Source organism: Pelodiscus sinensis, chromosome 6 (genome assembly GCF_052426305.1).
Source record: "Pelodiscus sinensis isolate ZL-2025 chromosome 6, ASM5242630v1, whole genome shotgun sequence".
Lineage (NCBI taxonomy): Eukaryota > Metazoa > Chordata > Testudines > Trionychidae > Pelodiscus > Pelodiscus sinensis.
The window spans coordinates 87,841,541-87,868,403 of record NC_143057.1 but is presented as its reverse complement, the minus strand read 5'-3'; the positions used below and the strand labels follow the sequence as shown (position 1 = coordinate 87,868,403).

Below are 26,863 nucleotides of genomic sequence, written 5' to 3'. Positions count from 1 at the left end.
CAGCCCACGGCTTTATCCCAATGTACCCACCCCTCCTGCAGAGCCAGGCACCGGAGATATGGGACGGGTAACCCTACCTTTAAAGTGTCCGCTCCCGCCGGCTGCTTTGGAGACTTGATTGCAGTTTGCACATGGCCCACCAGGCGCTCCTGGCTCGCCGCAATGCGTGAGGCTGTGCACTCCACTCCCACCCCAGCCATGTGCCCCCCCTAGCATGGTGCCCAGGAGCAACTGTCTCCCCCTCCCTCGCTACACCTCTACCTGCGCAGCTGCAGCTTTTATCAGAGCTACACCGTGCAGCTCTGCTTGAGGGGAGGCTCTGTTGCCTCTTCTTCCCGCCTCCCCCTCCCGCTGCCAGCCGGTAGCAATGAGACAGGCAAGCGGCCCAGGAAGCGGCTCAAGGCACCGCAGGCCACTGTGGATGAGTGTTCTGGAGGGAGTCCAACACTCCAAGGCCCTCCCTCAGGCTAATGTCGGATGTCTTGAATCTTGGCTGGAGCGTGCATCTTGGAGAGCAAGTCCCAGGGTTGTGTAGCCTGAAGGAAATAAGATTCCATATAACTATCAAGGAGCTCAGAGTATTCATCTAGCCTGCATAGTTTTTCTGCTGCACATGTTGAGTGGGGTGGGGTGAGCCTTCACAGAAAATATGGCCTCCATATTCTACATCAGCAGGCAGTGAGGGGTGTGCTCATCAGGGCTGTGCCAAGAAGTGCTCCTTCCCTGAGACATCTATATCAGTCATGACATCCATCTGAAGGCCAATCACCTCCTAGGAACTGACAGTGACCTGGCAGATCACCTCAGTAGGGATTTCTCGTTATGACTGGTTGCTCCATCTGAAAGTAGCCTGTGTGATCTTCCAGAGTTGGAAGTTTCCTTTCCTGGATCTGTTCACCAGCAGGCAACATAAAGTGCCCTGATTTTGCTCCCGGTGAGGGTGGGGCACAGGCTCTCTCTCCAATACCTTTCACCTGTCATGGTCTGAGGGTCTGCTGTGTGCATTCCTGCCAATCCCTCTCATCAGGCAGGTCATGGTTTGGATCAGATGGGACAAGGCTTGAGTGATATCATGTTCACTCTGACGTGGCCTTGTCAACCCTGGTTCAGCATGCTCACGAACATGGTTCTGTACCCCCCATGGCCCTTCCCTGCCATCCAGACGTGGTCACAGGACCATGGTTGGCTCAGGCATCCCAACCTTGCATCCCTGCATCTGTCAGCGTGGATCCTCCATAGATGAACTCAGTGGAATATACTTGCATGGAGGAAGTCCAGCAGGTTCTGCTGTGAAGTAGAAAGCCATCCAGGAGACTGATCTACCAGGAAAAGTGGACAAGGTTGTCCCACTGGATGTCAGAGCAGGGTATCTGTCCTGAGCACACTCCAGTGCTGTCCATTCTAGACTACCTGCTTCAGCTCAGAAACTGGGAGCTGGCACATTCTTCCGTCAGAGTGTATCTTGTGGTGATCTCCCCTTTTCATGTTCTGATTCAGGGGCAGACATTGTTCTTCCAAGACAGTGGTGAGATTCCTGCAGGTGTGAGATCCTCTTCCATACTGGAACCTCAATCTGGTCCTCTCCTTGTTCAGTAGGCCACCTTTTGTACCACACTGATCCTGCTCCCTTTCCTACCTGTCCTGGAAAGCAGCATCCCTTGTGGTATCAGCAAGGCATGTCTTAGATTTCAGAGCCCCCATACTCTGTCTTCTACAAAGTCAAGGTCCAGCTGCAGCTCCACCCCACCTTCCTGCAACAGGTTGTTTCTTCCTTCCACATGAACCAAAACATATCCCTGCCTACGTTCTATCCCAACTCTCACAACATGGTAGAAGAGAGACGTCTACACGTTCTTGACATCCAAAGAGCCTTGGATTTACCTGGAATGTACCAAACCATTCTGTATGTCAATACAGTTCTTTGTCGCTATGGCCAATAGAATGAAAGGCCAGCTAGTCTCCACAGAATGCCTTTCCAGCTTGATCACCTCATGCATACGAACCTGCTACAAGTTCACAAAGATAGTCTGGGCCCTCTCAACCAGAACTCAGGCATCTTCAATGGCCTTCCTAGTGCACATGCCAACCCAGGACATCTGAGGAACCATGACATAATCCTCAGTTACATGTTTACATCTCACAGAGTCCTCACTCAGCAAATGAGGTTTTGGGAAAGTTGTGCTGCAACATACCCACAAACTCCCTCTCCTCCTTCCCTGGGCACTCCTTGGAGTCACCTAACGTGGAATGGACATGGGCAACTACTCCAAGAAGAAGAGACAGTTGCTTGTTCCGTAACTGGCGTTTTTCAAGATGAATTGCTCCTGTCCATTCCATGACATGCTCTCCTTTCCCACTATCAGAATGAAGAGACAATAGTGGAAAGACCCTAGAAGAATTAGAAGAGCACTATTCTTTCATCATGGGCTTTAGTCAATTTTTATAGATCATATATATAAAATAAAAAAATTCATTTTTTGCAGACTCCTGCCTTCTACTCAGAATTGGGATACAGGCTGCTAAGAGTGTGTGAACCTCAAATATGGATTACTACAGGATGAACTTCTCTTGTTTTGCACTCTCTCTGGTCCAGCAATATCCATGATCTGGCATGATTTTAGTTAGCTGGATGTCCACTTATCATGGATGTGGCCAACTTTTCCACAGTCCCGTAAAGTTTGTTTATAGCATCCACAGCAGTCCTGGCCATCTGTGTTCCATGCTGTTATTTAACTCTAATTTACTCCTAAATGTCTTCTAAGAGCCCAGTAAGCATGTTGGTAATGCAGCTAGACAATATTGACCTCCCATGGTTCAGCAAATTCTCTGGTTCGGCACTGCTCAGGTCCAAAGAGTGCTAGACTAGAGAGGTTCAACCTGTAACAGATTAACCTTGTATTGCTCAGGTCCTTATCTCAAGGTTATTTTTAATAAAAGGAAAATGTACATGCTTTATTTAAATTATTGTTTTTCAATAATACAGTGTTATTTTTATGAAGTTAATTTTATTTTGGATTTCTTAAAAAAGGATTGTTGAATTTTTTCCATTTAGTTTTTTTCAATGGGAGTTCTATCACATGCATTTTTTCTTCATCCCTATAAACTCTTTATCATTTGCTATGTTTTAACAAAACAGGGCTATAGTCAGTTTGCTTTCCAATAACATTTTTCTTGTACTTTTCAAAACTTAAGCATTGATTTAGCTTTGCCAAAACAGAGCACTACTCCAAATTTCTGGTTTTTTTTCACTGTAGCGTTTGTTGAGAAGAAATCCTATTCCATGTTCATCCTGTTTTTCTGGCTCATCTTTGTTCAGACTCTTTCATCATTTACTCAGTTATGTCTGTTTTGGGGACTCCTTAATTTAGTGATTTTATTTCTCTTTTTGGTTTTATGAGAAGCAATCCCATTCCAGGCACATCCTATTTTCCTGGCACAACTAACCCTTTACATTGCATTAAGTTATAATAAGAGGAAGCTGTATATCAAATTTGGTGGTCCTAGCTCTTCTTGTTCAGGAGGAGTTCTTGATCAAACAGGCAGAAAAACTCTATAAAATATATAGTAGGTAGTACTCATTCAAAGTGAACCTTATAAAGGAGGTCCCCGCTTTACAACAGCCCAATTTATGACTCCCCAGACTTACGACATTTTCCGTAAGTGCAGAAGGGGCCAAAATCCCCCGATTTACATCTTCGGCCCCGTATTTACGATGGCGTACGACACCTGTTGTAAATGCAGGCTTGAGTTACAATGCCCCTGACTTGCAACACTATCCCCGGAGCCAATCACAGCCTGTATCTCAGATTCAAATATGTAGTTGGAATACCTAAAGAAAAATACAAATTCTTATGTAGTTTCTTCAGGGTATTGTGCCCTATTCCTCAGTAAGCCACCAGCCCACTCAATCAGGGCCGGCCCGAGCCATTTTGGCGCCCCAGGCGTGCGGCGCCGCCCCCGAGGCGCACGGTCCCACCTCCGGGCCCACAGTGTATGCGCAGGCCCACCCCCAGGGCACATGGGCAGACACACAGCGCATGTGCTGCCTAGTTGGCCCAGCCACCACCGATGGCGCGCAGCCCAGGACCACCTAGGGCGGGCTGCACCTGGTCGTGCAGGGCCCTGCAGCCGCATGGGGAAGGGTGCTGCTGGCTGGTGCTATGGGGGTTAACATGGCCCCCGTCCTGGGTGGCCACTGCAGCCCGCCAGGAGCTGGGCGCCCCCCGGCTAGCCCACCCCTTAGTCCAGCCCTGCTCTCAATTTCTGGGTATCCCTAATCCCCAATATCCCTTTCACTGTTGGGTTATTTGGTTGTAGATTGCTCCTTTCTAAGGCCTTGTCTACATTACACAGTTTTATCAATAAAAGTCAGCTTCCATCAACAAAACAACAGAGGTGGACATACTTCCTGCCAATGTAACTCCCCTGCTATTTTGACATAATAAAACCATCTCAGCAAGCTGCGTTGAGCTTTTTGTGATATAGTTAGAGTGATATAGCATCACTGTAGAGAATTCACTGAGTTGTTGCCCTAGTTAGCCTACAGGAGGTGTCCTACAATACCCATAGAAGAGAAAGCACACCACAGCCGCGTTTCTGAGTGGTGTGAGGGGCTGCGGGACAATCAGGGGAGTCTGCCTTGGGCTCCCCACTGCCTCTGCGTGCTAGATTCGGCAGCTTTGTGGGCTGGATTTGGCCCATGGGCTGGAATTTGCCCAGGCCGATTCTAATGTATTTAATATGAATATTAATTTTGTAACACTCTAGTTTCTTAATCAGAAATGTTTAAATATATTAACACTATTACTTTTAAATATATTTTTATATTTAAATAAATACAGTAATGCTATTTCATCAACCAAATTTGTAATCTCATAAAAATTAAGTTATTCAATAGGATCTATTTTCCATAAATTTCTGTTGTTTGGCATTAATTATATTACCTTCCTTTAATTCTTTATTAATCAAGTTCTCTATCAGCTGTTTCATTATTTTGCTTGGGGTCAGTGTCAGGTTGATAAGCCTATAATTACCTTGGTCATCCTGTTTACTTTTTAAAAATACTGGCACAACCTTAGCTTTCTTTCCGTCTTCTGGAACTTCCCCAGAGTTCCAAGGCTAATTGAAAAACAACATTAACAGCCCAGAGAACTTCTTGGCCAGTTCTTTTAAAATTTTGTGACTGTAATATCTAGCTTTAGTGGCTTCTGTTTAACATTATTGAGTTTCTCTTAGGATGTAAAATATATAATTGTCATTGTCATTCGACTTTATCACCTATTTTTCCCAAATGCAAACCAGAAATATTTATTGAAATCCTCTGTCTTTTCTGCATTACTGTTGACCGTTCTGCTATTTGCATGATAGATCAGTCCCATTTTTAGGATTCTTTTAATACCCTTTAAAAACCCTCTTTATTGATCTTAACTCTGCTGTCCATATATTTCTCTTTATGTCCCTTTGCTTCCCTTATCAATTTTTTACTTCAGATTTATGATCATTACAATCAGTTTCTCCTTTCTTACATTTGTTATAAATGTATATATTGACTTTCACTTCCCCTATAAAACAGACTGCTTTTTAGCCAGTGATTGTCTTTTAGAAATTTTTCCTCCAGTAACATTTATTCAATTTTTCATATATTCAATTTAAAAAATGCTTCTGATATCATACATGAGTTCCCTAGTTCTCTGGTGATAAATGACACATCAAGATTTTTTAGTTCTATCCTGAACAATCTCTGGACAGAGAAATTTCTTCAAGAGTAGAGTGATACTCTTAAGTGTCTGTATATTATACAAGGTAACCTGTAAAAATACTTTAATTTATAATGGACATAATTTAAAAATTAACATGTTACTTTCCTGAGAAGTGCAGTTTGCAGTGTTATTTCCCATGCTATGTATCGGAAATACTATACATACACTCTAGTAAAATCAAATACTGATATGTGAAAACTTATTTTTAAAGGTACCATGTACTTAAAATTTTTCTTCTTTTATTTTGTACATCATTTTATGCATATTACAAATACAAGAATAGCCTTGTCTAGAGCTGAGCTATATGCATTCTTATGCACATTTGATTGCAAGAACAGTGTGGCTCTCATCCATGAGCTTCTACCCCAATATAAATAGTAAATATAAGCTACTTTTGGAAGGAGATGTGTTGGTTTATTTATATCTCTTGTGATGCTGTCTGCTGTGCAGTGTTTTGTATGTAGAAAACAGGAGAAAGAATGTGTAGAATAAATACTAAAATATCAGAATATCAGACTACAGCCTTAAGCTTAGGATATTTTAGTTCTCTGGGTTAGATTTTTTTCCAATTCAAATCTAGATTTAAAAATTCCTTGTTCAAGTTTTTTTAGTTTCACAGGCTTAAAGTTGTTTTTGTTTGAAACATCAACTATCCTAAACCTCTCTTTGGCCTCTTATGTTTTGTCTAGCTGGTACAATGTTGCAATTGTACTTTAGTAGATAGATGTAAAAACTATTTCTTAGAAAATCAATACATGAAGACAAAATATTTTGATATTCTTTTGGAAGTAAAAATTAATTTACTTGAAAATTAAAATGCACTTAAAGATTTGAAATCTTTATGAAACTAGGAAACCCTTCTCAATTTTATATGTTTATGGGAAAAGTTGATGCTGAGAAGAACAAAAGGAAATTCAATACGTGGGAGATTGAAAACATCACTTGGAATCCAACTTGCTTTCCAGATCAAGTTTAAGCATATTTCTTCCTGGAGATTGGATACCATTCAGGTCATTTCCTGAGGCTGTCAAACTCATTATAAATATGGCAGTAAAAGGATCTTTGGTGCACAAATGCCAAGACTACATTTTATTTTAATGTAAACATTTACTAAGTCTGCTTACCTAGCATTCCCACAAGTCCACCCTCTGACAACTGGTTATCAGGTTACTTTTCTGTACATGTTACTCAGTTGTAATGATGACAGTTTCATCGAACTGCTTTAGGCACTCTCTATCGGGGTATTGGTAGTGTGGCTTATTACTTGTGCAGTGAGATAGAGCAGCGCAATATATGTAAGTAAAGGCAGAAATGATAAATCAAATGCCATGAACCATTCTTTATGGCAGATAGAATTTTTTTGGTGGGTATGGGAATGAAGACATTGTTTGTAATAATAACAAGTTGGTATGTGACCTTCCTTTTTATTAAACGAAATTAATAATAAACATCACTAATTTAAAATGAGAAATCCTGTACTAGCATAATTATGTGTTATTGACATAAGTTAACTTGTTGTAATTTTATCAACAAAGGTATTCAAAATTTTCCTTGCACTAAAATCTGGAAACAATTATGTAATGGACTCTGATTTTAAAAATCAATATAGAAACCTTCCTAATTAGTCTTCCTATAAACGTAGGAATTTCCATGGAAGAAGAGTGTAGCAAAGCTTATAGAATAGAGAATAACAGAAACCATTTAGCAAAGTGATTTGGAATCTATTTCCTACAGCTGTAACTTTTAAATATAATAGCTAAAATGCTTTCCTTATTTTCTAGCACCTTTTTCTTAATTCATGTCATGACAAGCTGTCTCAAGGCATGTCTTCGCTGTGGACTGGATCGATGGACAGTGGTCACTACAGCAGGGGTGTGTATCAATTTATAGCATCTAATATAAACACCATAAATGGACTCCCAAGCACTTTACCATTGGCTCTGGTACTCTACCAAAACAAGAACAGTAAGCAGAGTTCATGGGAGAGCAGCAGCTGCCAATTTACCACTAAAAAGATAGCATGGTAAGCAGAAATAAGTACTCTGATTTCAGCTACTTTATTCGCATAGCTGAAGTTGCATAACTTAGGTCTATATAACGGTAATATAGACAAGGCTTCATTTTAGAATTTGACCCACCCTCTCCTAGCATACAGATTTTTCTCACTTTTCTCTAGAGGCTATTGCTTCTTGCAGTAGCATCCATTGTCAGCAGGTTTGTGAAATGTCACAGCAGTAGCTTAAGGTACTGTAATGCTGATTGTACTCCATCTAGTAAATATAGTCTAACTAGAATGTAGAAATATAATAAAGATAAAAATTAACATGAAACATTAAAATGTTGATAATCCTTTCTAATATAAGTAAGAAGGGTGATAATGCCTTAGTTTTAGCATAGTTACTGTGTTGGTAGTCTTACTACTCTACAGGCTTCTGTCGACAGAAGTTTTGTCGACAGATACTGCCGATAAAACTTCTGTCGACAAAGCGCGTCCAGACTACATTGAGTTCGGTCGACAAAGCAAGCTGCTTTTGTCGACATTGTCCTTTGCGTCCAGACTACCGTTTCCATTCAATAACACCTTCTGTCGACAGAAACTCTGTCGACAGAAGGTGTTATTCCTCGTAAAATGAGGTTTACATACGTCGACAAAACTGCTGAGTTCTGTCGACGTTATGTCGACAGAACTCAGCGGTAGTGTGGACGCAGGTATAGTTTTGTCGACAAAAGTCCACTTTTGTCGACAAAACTCTGTAGTCTAGACACACCCTAAATGACTAACTCATTTTCACTTACTAAAATGTAATAACTACAAGATGAGGAATGTGAGATGGTTAATCCTTGAGCTCTAGTGCCTTTGCTTAGCTGACATGAATAATAATAATTTAACAGCCTGGATAGACTGAATCCCCAGAAATTTTGTCAGGAGTCTTTTCTCAGTCTTTTCTTTTCTCTATGAGGCTGGAGAACCAATGGGATGCAAAACAAAAGAACAACAAAAGAAGGCAATAAATGTGATAAAATAATTTTGAGCAAATGGAAAGGTTTAAAAACCTTGCTTTTAATGTAAAGCTATTTTTTTTGAAAAAAATTAATGTTAAAAGCAATATTTTCAGTAATTCCAGTTTATCTTTTATATTAATACACAAAGCAACCCAGAAATTGCTAGTCTCTGTGTTATGGGCAACACTAGGAAATCATGTTTTGAATCTGAGTGAATGATCCAATTCTTATATGGAACAGTTGCAATATTACTGCTGTTACCTTACTTAGAATTGTTCAGTGTACTGACTAAAATGGACGAAGCCTTCCAACTTTCTCCAAGTGACAGTTGTGAAGGAGCAGCTGATGAGTAGCACAGGATTCATTTTTAGGCTATGTCTACACTATAAAGAAAAGTCAGAAAAAGATCTGCAATTTGCGTATCTTTTCCTGCTTTTCTTCTGAAAGAGGCTTTTCTGACATTTGGCCCACCTGCATGGAGTCATGAAATGAGGTTTACACGGATGCTGACAAAAGGCATCTGCTTTTCCGACATTTTTTTTGGAAAAGCAGAGGCATTCCTTGAACATGGCAGAACTTTTCCGGGATACAGTATCCTGGAAAAGCTCTGTAGTCTAGACATACCTTTTGTGCTGAGGCAGTTGGCTTCATTTAGGCCTTTTTTTACAGTTTAATAATTGAATTTAAGCGAGGGTCATTTGCTTTAGATCCATATGTTCTGCTAAATACCCTACCATGTTCCTCCCTAAAATAACAGGCTTCTAGAAAGGAATTAGATTAGCAAATGTTTAAAGGAGGCATTTTTAGCAGATCATTGGTTGTGAAGTGGTAAATTGAGAGGCCTTATATATGGGCTTGCCGGAGACCTGATTAATGAGTGCTTGGCTCTAGGAGTGCTAATGCCTTGAAAATTACATCACTCACCCCACCCTACTCCCACCATTCAGTTAAGGCCAGGTGGGGATGTTTATATGAACAGCAGCCAGAGTGCAGTCTTACTCCTTGCAGCTAGCCATAGCAAATTATAGTACGGTCTCATAGCTCCATGTTAGTTATAAGCTGCTATATTGTAGCAATTCTAATGAATGAAATTCTGCTAAATTCATTCTCACTAACAGCTCCTGTGACTTTCTACAGTCATGTCTACATTGGTATAGCTACATCGCTCGAGGATGTTATAACAAACAAAAGGAATTTTTTCTTCATAGAGTGCACAATCAACCTGTGGAACTCCTTGCTAGAGGATGTAATGAAGACCAGGAATTTAACTGGGTTCAGAAAACAACTAGATAAATTGATGGCTATTAGCCTGGATGGGTAGGAATGGTGTTCGTACCTTCTGTTTGTCAGAGGCTGTAAATGGATGACGTGAGGGGGATCATGTGATGATTACCTGTTCTGTTCACTCCGTCTGGGGCATCTGGCATTGGTCAATGTTGAAAGACAAGATACTGGGCTAGATGGAACTTTGGTCTGACTCAGTATGGCCATTCTTCTGTTCTTAAAAGCCAACACACCTGAGCAACGGTTAGGTTAAGTATAACTCTGGTGTAGACTGCACTGTATTCACAGGAGAACTTCTCCTGATGATATGACTACTGCCTCTTGTCTTCAGTGAAGCACTACAGAGGTGCAACTGCACTATTTTAAATGGAACCCTGCCTTAAATATTTTATGCAAGTGAGATGTTATCAATAAAATGGAATGTCACAGAGATGGAAGTGATCCAGACCCATTAGTTCATCCACTTTGTCTCTTGCTAAAGCAAATTTGTTCCCTGCAGCATATTTTTGAGAGTATGATTCAGCCTGAGAGCAAGGTTTTTACTTTAGTGGAGAAGAGTCCCAAACAGTACCCACGCTTTTCATAAACATGTAAGTAATTAAGTTTCATTGGCCAAAAAAAAAAAAGTCAAAAAGTAGATCTTAAAGTCTCATCAATATTCATAGAAGTTACATTTTAAATTTACACACACGTTTCTCATTAGAAGCACTTCTGTGCTCTTCTAGTTATGTTATAGAAACAATAACGTGACTTCTTTGACTTCTCTGCTCATAATTAAACAGAGCAGCTAGAATTTGTTATTTTATGGAGTCATTTTAAAACTGAGCAAAAAAGGTCATTTTTAATATAAATTACTCCTTTTTTTTGTTTAAAACTTACACAACAAATAGTCTTGCAGTACCTTAGAGACTGACAAAACATATAGATGGTATCATGAGCTTTTGTGAGCACAACCCACTTCTTCAGATTAACAGAGTTATTAAAGTTCCAGTTCCTAATTTTTTTTGTTTTGTTTAATTTTTGTTTGATATGGTACTTTACTTACTGCCAACATACTTATTTCTCATTAAATACATTAGGACCACTTTCAGAATTCTAAAATGGGAGCCCATATGTGTGCAAATAATCGGTTAAGAAATACAGGTACCAGGAAATATTGTGGCAGGAACTATTAATATAAAAGTTATGAAGAGATACAGAAAAGGGGTAAAATATTGTAAAAACATTGTCTTTAGTGGACAGGTTGTATATTTTGTCAGCTGCCAACTCAAGCTAAGGCTGGTTTAACAAAGAGAAAAATCTCAGCTCCTTTATCGTCTTTTGCAGTTGTTTTCTCCTATGTCTGTGTGTGTAAATAAACACAGATGGATACTAGTCTCATACCATCACTCTGCATGCAGTGAAGGAATAAAACTCAATCTTCAAGTTTTATTCAGAAGAAGTTTTTAGGTGATTTCCTTATTACTAAAAGTATGTAGTCAAATATGTTATCCTCCTGGCTCTGTGCATATGGTTCCTATTGACTTTCCAGTGGGGAAAAAAAATGTAATCTGTAATTGTGATGGTTCTTGGGGAACCTAAGACTGTGAGTCACTTTGCTGCCCCATGCCTCCATTGAGAGTCAGCCTTCTCTTGTGGTAGCTGAATGGCAGCTCCCTAACATCACCAAGCTTTCAGCCACTCGGTCACTATGAGAGCTAAGACAGGCCTGATTTCATCTTCCAAGTTAACAATACGTGCACCGTTAGCTGATTTCCTTCAAATCATTAATCTGTGATATTCAGCCTCTGACACTGGCTCATCTTGGACATTCCAGGTCTTCTTTACCCTCTGCACACCCGTTTACCAATTGTACCTTGAACCACCACTCCCGTTAGACAAACAGTGCTTGTGAGCACTTATTAAACAATAGTGCGTTTATTTAAAGAATAAAGATTCAGCTATGTCCTCTCTCTTCCTTTTGATGTTCAGACTTTTTAGAGTTCTGGTCTCTGCAATCATAAAGGTTAGAAATGTTTTTAACCTGAATTTTGAGATTCTCACATGGTTACATGACTCCAGAAATGTGGGCTTTTAGAAGAACACCGAGTTCTTATAATAAAATTGCAAAAGTTGGCAACCACCTCCTATTGATGTCAGTTGCAGTTGAAGTTGCATAGTGTTTTGCAGATCATGCTTGTAGAATCACCTGAATGTTTTTCATTTTTTATGTTACTTGTGTTAATAAGAACAAAGATACATTCACTGGGAGCAATGCAGTTTAATTTGTACAATAGGACTTTGCTTTATGTGGCAGGTGATGTTGTAATCATAGATCTTTAAGAGATGGTACCACATCTGTCCCTTCAGGAGCAACATTAGTTTGACTATACAATACTTGATTAAAAACATGTTACCAAGTAGTTAGGCACAGGCATTTTCATGAGTTACCTTTGTGAACTGAATGTATTGTGAAGTCTTGGACATGCAATGTGTTTAATGATAAGGTGATCTTTTCAATGGTTTTCGAAACATCTATCCTTAAAACTGGACTGTTAAGTTTTTACATATGTGTGTTTCCATTCATGTTCATGAGAAACCAGAGTGAGTGGGAATAACAGATAAAGAGGAAATGAGTCAACTTTGCACTTGTAGTTACCATGTAGATTAATTAATTCCATATGCTGATTGTGGGTGGGTGGGTTTGTTCACTTCAGTTGCTTAAATACTAACCCAATCACTTATGCGTTTTCATTACATAGAAAACTACTAGCATCTTAGTGAAGTTATTTTGTTTTTTGGCAGACTTCCTGGCCAGTATGGGTGGGTTCGCCCATAATTAGATACTTTTTTAAATGTTAACTATGTTTAAAATTGAAATAATCAGCACAGTTGTTACATGACCCACCTGGATCTCTTGACTTCAAGTCTAGGAACCGCTGCGGCTTTTTCAATGGCTTACTTCTACAAGATTCTGTGAAGGTTAGTGAATGAACAATAAGGGAAAACAGTTCTGGATCTTAAGTAATGTTAATAAAATAAGCCACAACTTAATCCAAAGCCCACTGATGACAAGAGAGACTCTCACTAACTTCACTGAGCACTGGATCCAGTTCTGAAAGAGACAAATAACATTACAGCAAATTCCAACCTCAGTTACATGAATTCAACCCCACTGAATTTAGTAAGTTATTTGACAAATCATGCAAAGTGTTGCTAAATCATCAAGTAATTTTTATTTCTTTTACATCTCTATATTTTTGAAATTTTTCTCCCCTGCAGAGTATTGGAAGTCTGCAAACCTCTGAATTAACAGTAGGCCCAGAGAGAAATGTAATAAGAACATCATTAATAGTGACAAATGCTTTAGAAATGCTTAGAGAAAAATATGGCAGAGCTATAAAATAGGAGATAAAAGGTTGCACTTTAGTGATTGTCCTGATTATTGTTGGAACAAAGACAGCCTTTCCTGATCTGAAACAGGAATCTGATTGAGATGGGTTAAAATGATGAACTGTTGCGAGGTGTTCCAGTCCTTCATCTGCTTTCCATTTCTAAATCATTTTGGAATTTAAAGCTGTATTTTTATTTTATTGTGTTCTTTTTCAGAGAGGTAGAAGAAGAGATTTTTCCAGTAGTCCCTTAAAAGTCATTAATGGTCTTAAGTTTCTGTCACCTGAAGATTCAAGAATTACAAATCCTTTTAGAGTGAAACCTTGTCTTTCTCAGCCTAAAGAAATTACTATAATGGTATTTTTTTTTACATAAGAATACTTTACAAAGTGATGGTACTGATTTTAATATAACACTTTTTGTGTCTTACTGTGGTATCAATTAGATAAAGTACTAAATATCTTTTGGATAAATAAGAACGCTAGTCTTTGCCCTTCTTTTAATTATTATTGTTCTTATACTATAATGAAAGGTCAGATTCAAAGTTACTATAGAGGTTCTCAGTTTGTAGTGTGCTGGCTCTGGGTTAGAATATCACAATAAGCCATTGTGACTAAACTGATTAAAATTACAAGAGGTGGTACAACCAAGTAATTATGAGGTTTAGGTATAGAATGTTAGGTTTTAAAGGCTGTGAACCATTGAATTACTATTATTAGTATCTATTCCAGGATTTTGTTTAGGTTTGTTTTGAAATATGAATTGAGTTGTGCCTGTTTATGCCAATTGTGAATTCATCTCTTAGCTACAGAAGACTTGATCCATTCTACTAGCTCACTTCTCTGGTGCATATGGCAAGCATACAGCATTGCAGGAGAAAACTATGCTGATACATTAATTTCTTAGGTCACATTATCACTTAGGAAAATTTTACACATTATGTGTTTAACACTTTAGACTTCTGAGTAAATGCAAGCTGCCAGAGGCTCTGTGAATCTCTTCCTAGTCAGATGTTCTTAGGCACATTTTAATGTTGCATTATCTGTTTTTCTTTTACATAGTAGTAAATCCAGAGGCTACATCTACACTGCAGGCTTCTTGTGCAAGAACTATTTTGTGCAAGAGTTCTTGCACAAAAGGTCTTGCGCAAGAGCACATCCACACTGCCATGTGCTTTTGCGCAAGAGTGCCCATGTCAGTGTGGACTCTCGCTTGTGCAAGAAAGCTCTGATGGCCATTTTAGCCCCTGTTGTCTGTCCACACTGCCTTCTTGCACAAGAGGGCTTATTCCTTATGGGGAGAGGACTAACTCTTGCGTAAGAAGCCTTCTTTTCTGATGTTTTACTGTAAATTTACTTGCACAAGAACATGCGTGCAGTGTAGCCTACGTGTGTTCTAGAGTCTTCAGTATTGTTTGAAAAAATTCAATAGCCACTTTCAGTACAATACTCCTACTCCATATTCTTTTCTGTTTTCATGACAAAATTTTGACCCCTTATAGGCTGACACTTATAAACTACAAAATAGCTAGTTTTAATCTGCACACATGAACACTAGGTTCAAGAGGGAACATTAAACTGCTTCTGTATAAACAGAGTACTAGTTTCTGTGTGTATGAACAGACCACCAACTTTTTTCTGTGGTGGTCTGGGACTGGAGGGGAGAGGAGGAAAGGAGGTGAAGCTTGATATATAAGCATTTAGTTAAGGGAGGTATTCTCTCTCTCCAACTGGGTGGTGGTTTTTTATTTCATTTCTTCTCAGGAGTAATAATGAAGTCATAGTTCTTAGCAATCCGTTGCTACAGGTTACAAATCTACATGTTGTTCCACTTCACATTTTAAAAGGGGAGTGTTATCTCATAAAGGACAGGAAAAGGCACAGAGGGTAATATAAGTATTTAGAGACTTGCAAACCTGAGTAAGTCAAAGATGGAAACATTTATTACGGTAACAATTTAGGTGTTGGCTAGTGGGAAGTCTGTGTGATTTGTTCAGACAAGTATATCAGTCCAAAACAATTCATGAACAAATCTTCTGTGAAGCTATTGTTTCCTACACATAAATCAACTGTCATCAAAAACAGCTGTTGTAACTGTTTCAACTTCTCATTTATCAGTAAATGTTGGTTTCATAGATTCAACCACAACACAATCCCTAATGCTTATAACAAACACAGATACACTGCATGCTGGTGCCAGAATTCACCAAAATTTTTCTTACTGCCCCCTCCATCATATTTGCTAGGAAACTGGATCACTTTTATGCATTTTCACTGAATTTAAGGTTAGATAGGTTTTCTATATGCAACCAGCTTATTAGATTCAGAAAATACTGATTAGGAGAAACATAGGTGGTTTGTTGATATTTTTGGGGGGAGGCAGGAGAGAGCTATTTAAATCTTAGTTGATAAATGCTGTCTGCCTTAGACTCCTTTTTTGGGGGGGAAGGAGGGGGCTTATCTGCAGAAAATCATGATTTAAGAATCACCAGCAGGTGAGGCCTATCATTGACTGGGTAAAGCCATTTTTGCATAGATCACACTTATAGGAAAGTTCAAGAAATTAAATATATGTAAAAGATTTTTATATTAATGTGCTTGCAAAAGGGAAGTAAAAGAACAGTTTTAAATTTGTAGGATTTCAACATCAAACATTATTCATTTTATAGTAAATTTTAATCAGAATCTCGTAAAGCTTCCATTACTCTTTCCATAACTAATATTAATTATTTTGTGATTTGTAACAGTAAAAATTTTCTTTGCACTAAAATGATAGTTGACTAGGAGACTCGATTTTAATTGTGTTAGCAGATTTTTTAATGTATTCTAATAATAATAGCCATGACTTGTTTCTGATGAAAAACAAAAATAATTATTTAAACCTTTCACCCAGCATATTCCAGTGAAAAAAAGAAGTGCATTCAGCTAATTTAAGTGGCAGGATTGTTTATGAAAAAATTGGTATCTGTAGGTAATCACAAAGTGTGACTTTATTTTGCACAATCAAATCCACAAACAAACTCTATCTTCAAAATATATAATAGATACATCCCTCACCCATTTATCCAGTAAATTTCATTTGGTTCCCATAAGTCATTTCAGTCAATACAGGTCCTCTTTTAAGGCTTCTAAATTTCACACTATAAATTCCAGGTGTTATCTGAAACTGTTTCAAAACCAAGTCCTTAAATTTACATTGAGTGGAAGCATCACCAACTTGCATCTTATTGAATATGTCCAGCACTCTCCCAGTGCATTTTGCAATAAAGTAGTCATCTTCTGATTATCAGGAATTTCGTGGAGCATGCACAGTCTCTCAAAGGTGACAAAGAATTCAGCAATGTACAGTATATCCAGATTTGCTTTATGCTGAGCACAACCACTTCCACTTATGGATTTTTGGAGAGCAGGATATGGTAGAGGGTTCTGATTCTCCTTCACTATTAAAACTAGTTCATGTTGCATTTCTTTGTGTCTCAGTTCCATGGCTTACGTCTCACATGGTGTGCTAAGATACAAGTGAGCTCACCTGTTCTGCCTGTATTACTGACCCAGGTTCTTAAGCCTCCTCCAGCACAACACAGGCAGGGATACATCCAACTGTAGAATGACATAGACACTGAAATCAGCTCTGGGAAGACTCAGCTTAAATGACTTGCCCAAGAACTCAGGTTCCCACCTCCCATGGAGTGCAAACCCGAATTATATGAAATTCATGCACTGCTTCAGTGTGGAGGAAGATGTGCATAGTCCCTTGCTTCCCCTCCCCGGTATGGATTGTACAAACGAGTTATGTTATAAGTAAGAAATAAGTATTAACAACAAAAGAATTGTAAGTGACTATAAGGGATTGCAAACAGAATGAAGCAGATTACTGAGCAAATAAAACAAAATATGTAAGCTAAGCTTAATATGAACAGGTTATAAAATGCTCCTTTTTCCCCGACCCCTTCCTTTTTCTCCCTTTCCCCCTCTCCCGTCTCCTCTTTTTATTTTGGGTCTGCACATCCTAAACTCAAAACTCCGGTCATCTGAAGAAGTGGGATGTGCCCATGAAAGCTCATCTACATGTTTTGTTAGTCTTTAAAGTGCTACCAGAAATTTTGTTGTTTTTTTTAGGTTATAAAATGTAATTTCTTAGACTAAATGGTATTTTAGGAAGGTTGCAAAGTTTTTGTAGCTTAGAGTTCCTGTTATATTTCTTTATAGCCTGGACCTCTGTTTCACTCTGGGTTCTCTCCTTGCCTTCATTTCAGGTGTCTTTAGTAGTTTCTTAGGAAGGCAGACAGTGGAGTAGAATCCTGTTTGCCTTCTTGCCCAGCCTTAAATAAGCTGTACATAAGGGAGCGTCATTTGGTTTGGAGCTGGCATGTGATATCCTCCTCCAATAGGTGCTTTTATCAATATAAAAACTGCTGCCAAAATGTCCATCAGTATCTCATATAAAACAAAATATGTAAGCCAAGCTTAATACAGGGTACAAAATGCTCCTTGTTTCCCGCCCCCTTCCCTTTTTTTCCTCTATTTATTTTGGGTCTGCACATCCTAAACTCAAAGCTCCTATGTCCCAAATTAGGATTGTGAGCACGAGGCAAAGAAATTCTTCCACGGAGCAGGCTCCGCTATGGCTGATGGGAGCATGTAGTTACACAAAATGGCTTCGCTTGATGTATTCATGGGCTACAGACATTCACAGTGCTTTTTGGCCTATTCCCACAGCCATGATGGAGCAGCTTCAGCTGTTGAGGGCTATGAGGATCAAGTTTCCATTTTCCTGTGGATACTCATTCCTAGGCTTGGAAACATGAGTCAACAAGCCTGGGCCCCAAAGGGCATAGTGTGTGGTGTCAACATAATGATGCGAGAACTATTCATTTGATTGCTCAGGAACGGTTCCTGAATATGTCTAGTGATGATGTAAAAAAAGTATTTATGGGATAAAAAGATAAAGATGGTTGAAGAACTTGCCATTTCTGCAGATCAATTTGAACAGTACCAAGCATCTGCTAGGAATAAATCACAGGCTAGGGAGGGGTTAAATTTGGTGGGAAGCAGGGTTCCCATTTTACAGCAAGACAGGCAAAGAGGGTGCGAAGGCTGCCACGACAGCAGGCTCAATGGTATCTCAGCACATCAGCTGGCATCCAAAGGGGGACAACCTGACACAATTAGCAAGTTTGAAGAGAATGAAGAAAAGAAAATATGGTTCATTGGCTTAAAAAACACTGATGGAGGTAGTAATGTAAAGGCATGTGCCTCCTTGGCATAACATTCGTGGTTGTAATATGGAGTCTTGTGTTGTATGTCTGTGGTTGTAAAGAAGTAAAAATATTGGGGAAAGTTGTTAGGGCCCAAGAAATTCCGTGTGAGGAGTAGATGTCTTACTAAAGAATGAGAAAATGCCACTTATAGTCATGTAATCAGGCAGTCCTTTTATTCTGGCATATTGTCACTGTGCCTGTAAATGATGCCACAATACAATGGAATATATGTTGAAGTCTGTATAGGGATATAGTGATAAGATAGGAGACAAGCAGAAAGACTGATGAAAGAAAGATGTCTGCTGCATGTAGGATTTTTGTATACAATATGTGATCTAGTGTTCTTCTGTACATACACGGGTCCTGGAGCCGTTTTAAATGTTTATAATTGAACCATCTTTGTCCAAAAAACTTATTTTTTCAAAATGCGAGTTTTTAAAATTTCCATGTGTATCCATGTCTCTTTAGAAAAAAAAATTGAAAATAAAAAATTCAGTGGGGTTTTTTTAGTTGTTTATTGTTACTTTTCCACTTTTTATTTTGCTCCTCTTCTTTAGCGGCAAAATGGAATAAAAGAAAAACTTGGCCAAGAAGAAAGGTGAAGGCCAGAGAAAAGAGAGAAACAAAATATTAGAAAAAAAAAGAAAAATGAAAATGTACATATTTGGAAATGTTGCTGCAAATGTTAATGAACAAAATATCATTGCATTATGAACTCAAAAGGAACAAAAATTACAGATTGATAGATATGTAGATACACACTCTGTATGGGGTACTGAAGTTACCTGTTGTGCTGATAATGATCATGATAAAGTGGAAAATGACTTTTTCAAGCCTCAGATTTTGAGTTTGGACAGACTTTTGTGAACATTGTGCTTATCACAGGGTGACCTTTGGAGTATGATGCATATTATATATATTCACTAGTATATACGCAGAATCCCTGGGAGCCTCCTACTTTTTAATCATCTTTTCCAAAGAGGTAAAAAATCAGTATCTGATAAGACTTGAACCCTGTGCTCACTTATTCTGGTTTGTCTGCCTGTTTCAAAATATTCAGCTTCCCATCGAAACGGTGACTTTTGGAAGCATACCTATTATGTTCCTATGTGAATGTGTGACCTTTAACATGAAGAAAGTTTTAGTCTTAATTCTGAAAACTGAAAACATTGTGGGAGGTGGTGACTTTGTGGCTGGAGAACGATGAAAGGTTGAATTAAACAGAACAATCCAAATATTAACTTTTCTTAACCACACACTCTTGTTACACTGTGGAATAATCTCTCTAGGCAACATGGTAGAATATCCATTTCTTAAGGGTAGGGTTTTCAGTTATTCTAAATCAACTCCAAATGGGATTTGGGTATGTAACTCCCTTATCCTAAATAATTTAAAACTGGACAGGAGAAAAGCATTTATTATACTGGACAGAGTATTTTTGCCAGGAAATTGACTAAATCACTTAATAAATCCTTTCCATCTCTGATTTCTATTATTTGTATTTAATAATTAACTCCCCACATAGGAAAAAGTTACATCAAAGTTCAGGTGACAGAAATCGCGTGCAGTTGAAGTTCAGCTGTAGTTAAAATATAAGAATTAATGAAAGATTTTTTTCAGTTACTAAAAAGGAAAATATAATTGATGTGATTAAGAAAGGGAACATTTTGACTGAATATCAGGAAAATTTACAGAAAGTGACATGTATTAATGCATGCAATTTCCTTGGGAAGGTGCTGGAAATGCAATCTCCAGGGACTGTTAAAACTAGAGTAGCCAAACGTTACTAAATGTATGGCTGAAACCGTCCTTCAGTGGCTCGGGAGATAACTGTCTCTCCATCTTCCAAATTCCATGATAACTACTTATCTTGAAAAGTGTGTACAAAGGCTTTGATGTAGGGAGGAAGAGAGGCCAGTTATAGATATAATCCTTCTCACTGATTGCTGTGTATTTCAGGAAAGCAAAGATTCAAGTGGCTTGGCAGATGTTTCCAGTTAGCCAATGACTTCTTTTGTAATCTGGTAGTGACTCTTTAATGCAGGAAAAAAAGAATATGGGTTACACTTCTAGCATTCAAAATGTAAATATTTGGGCAGAAGAACAAACTATAATGCAGAATACCAAAGCAGTAACTGGATATGGCATCCAAACACAGAGTTAAAGAGGATAATCTGTAAAAAGTTATGTTTTTAGTAGACAGTTATGTTTTTAGTAGGCTGCACAAAAACAACCATGAACTATAAAACATGATCTTTTCTAACTCCCTTATAGTAGGGATGATAGATCTAGTGTAACTGAATAGTCGTGTAACCACATGAAATCTTATCAGTTACATGACTACGCGATAGTCCCCAAGGACGGGGACAGCAGCCAGTGTGCTCCCAACCCCACTCCCAGGGAGCCCCCTGTCACCTCGCACTTCTGCCTCTATATCAGAGGCAGCAGAGCAGGGTGGCAGGCAGGAGCTGGTCCATGAGGGGACCTAGTGTAAAAACCAGCTCCCTGCAAATACTGGCTGCCTGCCACCCTGTGCTACTGCCTCTGATACAGAGGCAGCAGTGCAGAGTGGCCGCAGGCCCTGTCTGCAGCAAGCTGGGATCTGAGCTTGCCACAGACCAGCCTCTGTCCACGGTGAATCTGGGCTGCTGAGGACAGAGGCTACTTTGTAGCAGCCTCCCCTCCTCCACCCCGTGCTGCTACCTCTGACAGGCAGCAGCGTGGAGGGGGGGACAAGCATCATTGCAGAGCTGGTGCTAGGGGGGAAACAGCTTTTAAGCTGCCCCCCCCAGCACTGTCTCCTGCCTGCCCTCCTGCTGCCTCTCTAGGAAGCAGCGAGGGAGGGGGAGGGAAGGGTGCAGGCAGGTCCGCGGAGCTGGCACACACAGAGAGCCAAAAGCTGGATCCCCACGCATATTGACTCCAGCCTGCCCCCTCCAGCCTGCCCCCTCCATCAGAGGCAGCAGCATGGGAGGAGGTGGATCCAGTCCTTGTGGGGAACCTGCTTAAAGCCAGCTCCTCACAGGAGCTGGCTCCTGCTTCCCTCCCCCCTCACCTTGCTGCCTCTGATATAGAGGCAGAGGGCTTACTGGTTAATTGAATGATGGACTACATGTTGACATCCCTACTTTATACCTTAGTTTTTATTTACAAAATTATACTCCATCCACTTCTGTGCATTTTCATAGCTTGCTTTAGTTGTTTAGATTTAAAGATACCTTGCTCTTATATAGCCCTTTTCATTGGTTGATCTTAAAAGCACTTCACAATTATGAGTGTATTTCTCCTTACAACACCCTCATGAGGTAGGGAAGTATTATCCTCATTTTACAGATGGGGAACTGAGGTACAGAGAGGCTATGTGGCTCACCCAAGGTTACATAGGAAGTCTGGGACAGAGCAAGATGGAGCATAGAACATTGTATGTATGTCTACTGGGATCTGCCTGAGTTTTGAAAACATTTTCTAGTTTCAAAACTGGAGTAATTTGTTGTTTACATTAATAATTTGGATATTAATGCAGTTAATGAGACTTCTAAAAATGATTTGGGAAGGATGGGTCTGGTCTCATCAACATCTAGGAGGAGAAAATTTTAGAAGTGCTAAAATACTGTGAACATCAGATTGGCCACCAGTCACAGTTCTGACTCAGTTCTGAAGTGAAAATGTAGAAAGAGCTGATTTTTCACTTAAAACTGCATGAAAATTGAAAAATTTTATACTGTAGTATGATACTAAGAAAGTGCACCTTCTACTTAAGTTTCTGAGAACATACACTTCACAAAAGATATTTTGCATTTGGAGAACTCAGTTTTTTTGTGAAGAACCCTTTTGTGTAAAAAGTCATATTAGTTGAATGTCTGAGAAGCAAAAAGATTAGAGTGGTCACTGGAAAAATTTAAATGTGTGTGTTTTGATGCCATGCAATACAGTTATAATGGATTTCATAATGCAAAGAGTTAAGAATAGATCTTATAAATTATTTCATGTTAAGTCTCATACAGAGGCCCTAGAAATATTTAGTTATAAAAATTAGTGATTTGGTCTGTAAGATTAATCTTTTTTCTGAGAACTGTCAGTGCTACAAATATTTGGGCATTTTAGTCATACTTAGCTGTTACCTAAAACCTTTCCTATATCTCTCATGAGTGATGTCTTCCAGGTCTGTTATCTTATAACCAAAATACTTGAATCAGCATCAGCTCATCCTGAAGATAATTTCCTAATCTTCTCACCATTTTGTTTACTATAAACTTAAGACAACATATCTTTAAGAAAGCAGCAGTGAGTAGAAAAAGGAAAATTGCTCATTTTTCCATATGATGTGACCTTGAAGCATTTTTATTAAGCAAAAATTACAATGAAATTCTAAATTGCTGACTTCTAAATCTATTTTTTTCTGTAGGATTGACACACTTAATCCAACTGCCCGTCACAAAGGCCTTATTTCTATTACATAATACTGTAGACATTCTGGCTACGTCTAGACTGGCATGATTTTCCAGAAATGCTTTTAACGGAATACTTTTCCGTTAAAAGCATTTCCGGAACAGAGCATCTAGATTGGCACAGATGCTTTTCTGCAAAAGCACTTTTTGCGGAAAAGCGTCTGTGCCAATCTAGACGCGCTTTTCCGCAAAAAAGCCCCGATCGCCATTTTCGCGATTGGGGCTTTTTTGCGGAAAACAAATCTGAGCTGTCTACACTGGCCCTTTTGTGCAAAAGTTTTGCGCAAAAGGGACTTTTGCCCAAACTGGAGCAGCATAGTATTTCCGCAAGAACACTGACAATCTTACATGAGATCGTCAGTGCTTTTGCGGAAATTCAAGCGGCCAGTGTAGACAGCTGGCAAGTTTTTCCGGAAAAGCGGCTGATTTTCCGGAAAATCATGCCAGTCTAGACGTAGCCATATGGTGTTTTACAAACCAGAAATGGAGTCTGCCCTGATCTGTTGCAAACCCTTTTGCCTTCAGGGAGTCATATTTTGTTCAGTAAGGCTACTGCTACACTGCTGTTTTTTTGTGGAAGAGGATATGCAAATTGCTCTAGCATTTGAATATCTTCTTCCAATTCTTTTTGCGGAGGAGGTTTTGCCAATAAAAAATCCTGTGTATACGGGGCCATTTGTTGGATAAAACCCCTCTTTTGCAAGATCTCTTATTCCTCAAAAATCAAGGTTTATAGGATCTTAAGAATCAGAAGAAGATATGCAAATGCGAGCACAATTTGTATATCCTCTTCCGCAAAAAAACAGCAGCGTAGCTGTAACCTCAGGGTCCACCTACACAGATCCATTTTCAGGACGGGTTCAGGACTCTTATTCATGGTAAGTTTCTTTCATGATCAGGCTCTTTGACAGATGAGGCAAAGCGAGTTGTGGAGGACTGGCAGTTGAGGGTTTAAATTATGATTATGAGAGGAGGTAGTGGTCATGCATGCTGTCTCACAAAGATTTTGACTTTTTTACATGTTGCATGTGTTACTATAATCCTCAAGTTCCATTAAAAACATGGGTTTTGAGAGAGGATTTAATGGACAATAGTGGATTAGGTTAGGAAGAGTTCCAGTCAAAAGATTCTGAGTTTGGCAGAATTAAAAAACAGGTCACCTAAAAGTTTTTCACTTGTACTTTCTAAGCTGGTCAGTAATTCCAGGCTCCTCTATATCTTGCATTAAAAAATACTTGCTTAATTGAATGATCTCAGCATCTAACACTCTAATATGCATGAAAAACTTAAAAAAACAACAAATAGTCTAGTAGCACTTTAAAGACGAACAAAACATGTAGATTTATTCTTGGATCTGGACTACTTATACTCCGGTCATCTGAAGAAGTAGGTTTTTCCCATGAAAGTGCTTTTGAGCAGGGCTACTCAACCTGTGGGTTGCAGGTGGCCCTCAGCCCATTTTGTTTGCGGTTTGCGGTGTGGTTTGGATTTACGCGGGGTTCAACATGTGGCCCACTGTTGGGATGCTTCGAATGTGGTCTCCACTGGGAACATGTTCCATAACAGTGAGGCATCTCCCAGGCGGGATTAGCAGACAACCTTAATTCTGGCATTTCTTGCTGTTGAATGCTTGACTTTGCAACCCAGTCACAGTTTCTCTCTTCCTTCTCCTGGCTCCTGTTTCCCATCTACTCCTTTCCCTCCCTTTCCCACTTGGCTGGCCTCTGTCTCCTCTGCATTTGAATTAGGCACCCTCCTCTTCCACACTGCCTTGGGAGTGGAAGGGAGGAGAGAAGCAAGCAGATGAGCACAAGAGAGACAGGCTCCCTGCTATAAGTTCCAGGGCCTAATCTTATCCCCTCCCCAAGCAGGTGGAGCCACAATCATTTGCTCTGTGGTGATGGTAAATATGCTGTCTGTTCAGTACTATGAACTGAGGGATGTTGGTGCATGCTCACCAGGGATGGAATTGTTAAAAGATTTTAGTTGCTAAATTCTACATTTTTTTTCTAGAGTCTTACAACATGGGCAAGTTTGGGTAAACTTTTACAGAAACATCAAAGGTCAACCTTTGACCTTCAGTCAGATTTCAAGTGCTTGCTCCAAAGTATGGGTGTAATAGAACTTTTCTGGAAAAAAATATTTTAACAGTGCAAAACAATCATTCTTCCTTTAGCCTTATTCTCAGAAATCATTCTGCTGTTTTTGCTGAAATAAAAAAAAATTCTGAGGAAGATACCTGTCTTGGGAAAATTTCAGACCAACTGATTAGTTAGCAAGTGAAAATATGACTTGACATTGAAAGTTTCAGGCTATGTCAATAATAGGCAGTGCTACCAGCCCCATCTATAATGCAGGGTACTTTGAGATGGATACAAGGCAGAATTCCAACTTCCATTGTTTTTCTTTCCAAACTCATAATTTTCTCAAACAAATTCATATGGTAATGATAGGTCATAACTGTGTCATAGCACAAAGTTTATTTTTTTATTTAATTTATGTATTGCAACTTTTATTATTATATTATTATTATTTTATTAGAGTGAAAAGGTGCAAAGTTGTCAGAAATTCTGTGCCAAGATATCTAAAACCCTGAAGTAGTACTTCTGGACCATTCTGGAAATGACTTTTTGAGCTCAGGTTAGCTAGGAAAAGTCTCAGGCTTCTTGTTTGCCTAAGGTAACCAGTTACCACTGAAGCCATGAGAAGGCACTCTGTGCAGACACAAGAGCTGCCCTATTCATGTTGTTTTGGTTTTGTTCCTTTTGTTCCTTCTTTATTTGTATTGTCATTTAGAGAATACTAGATTACATGAAGGGAATATAGCTAGAAACTTAACTGGTTTATGTTTATTGAACCAGAGAAAAGGCTCTTTAAATAATTGTGAAGGCCCCGCTGATTGTCAGTCTAGCTACATAGACTATAGCTCAGCCACAACTTATTTTGCAGATCTCACTGAGACTTAAAATTGAGCCCACTTTCCTAGGACGCTCTTGTATAATGGTTGGCTACAATCTTTGCCATTTAAAGAAATCTACCAAGTTAGTTTAAAACAACCTTTGTCAACAGTAAATCAATTTCCTTGTGGATATGGGGCCTGAGGAACTATTTCCAATATAGGGTATTATTCTCCTAATGTTCATAACTCTTCCATTTATAATTATTTTAATCTTAAGAGAGTTTGCAGAACTATCCTTTTTTTTTTGTTAGTCCATTTATTTTATGTTTTCTGTTTAGTATCTTAGAGTTCTGAAGAAAAATGAAAAAATCTTTGACTGTATCATCTTTAAAAGTATGCACTTTAGAGACTAGATTTCAGATGGGGATATGTAAATCTGTATACTAAATGACATCGGTCCACTAGGACAAAAGGCTATCTGTCACATTTAGTGAAATTGTCTCAGTTCAAGATACTCTAAACTGAGACTGTACAACAATATTTGCAACCTTTTCTGCTAGCATCCTAGCCTCTGTGCACAGGTCTGGGGAAATCAGAAATCTCTTTGGAGCCTCTCTTGAATAATTTGAGACTAAAAAGGCAAAAACAATCATTCAAAAATCTTAAAAAAATGTTTTAATCTCTGGACTTTTTGAGGTCCATCAAAGGCAGTTGTACTGTATAAAAAGTCAGTTTGTAAAAAAAAATTGTTTCAACACTATCTGCTTTTTCTTCATCTGTGTAATGGGGATGAGACTCACCACTTCAATGTCTCCTGCTGGTCACTCTGGGAATTAGC

At 39.0% G+C, this 26,863-nt stretch overlaps 1 protein-coding gene across 10 annotated transcripts in view; it reads left to right on the top strand.

The window, feature by feature from the left end:
- Positions 1-26,863, top strand: part of LHFPL2 (LHFPL tetraspan subfamily member 2) — a 211,927-nt gene that overhangs the window by 111,585 nt on the left and 73,479 nt on the right. For 3 of the 10 annotated variants that reach the window (XM_089779365.1, XM_075932325.2, XM_006119138.5), the window contains one exon: positions 7,541-7,631. The exons of the other annotated variants lie outside the window; for them this stretch is intronic. The gene's annotated coding sequence lies outside the window, so the exon portion shown is untranslated. The remainder of the gene's footprint in view (positions 1-7,540; positions 7,632-26,863) is intronic. 10 annotated transcript variants of the gene reach the window in all.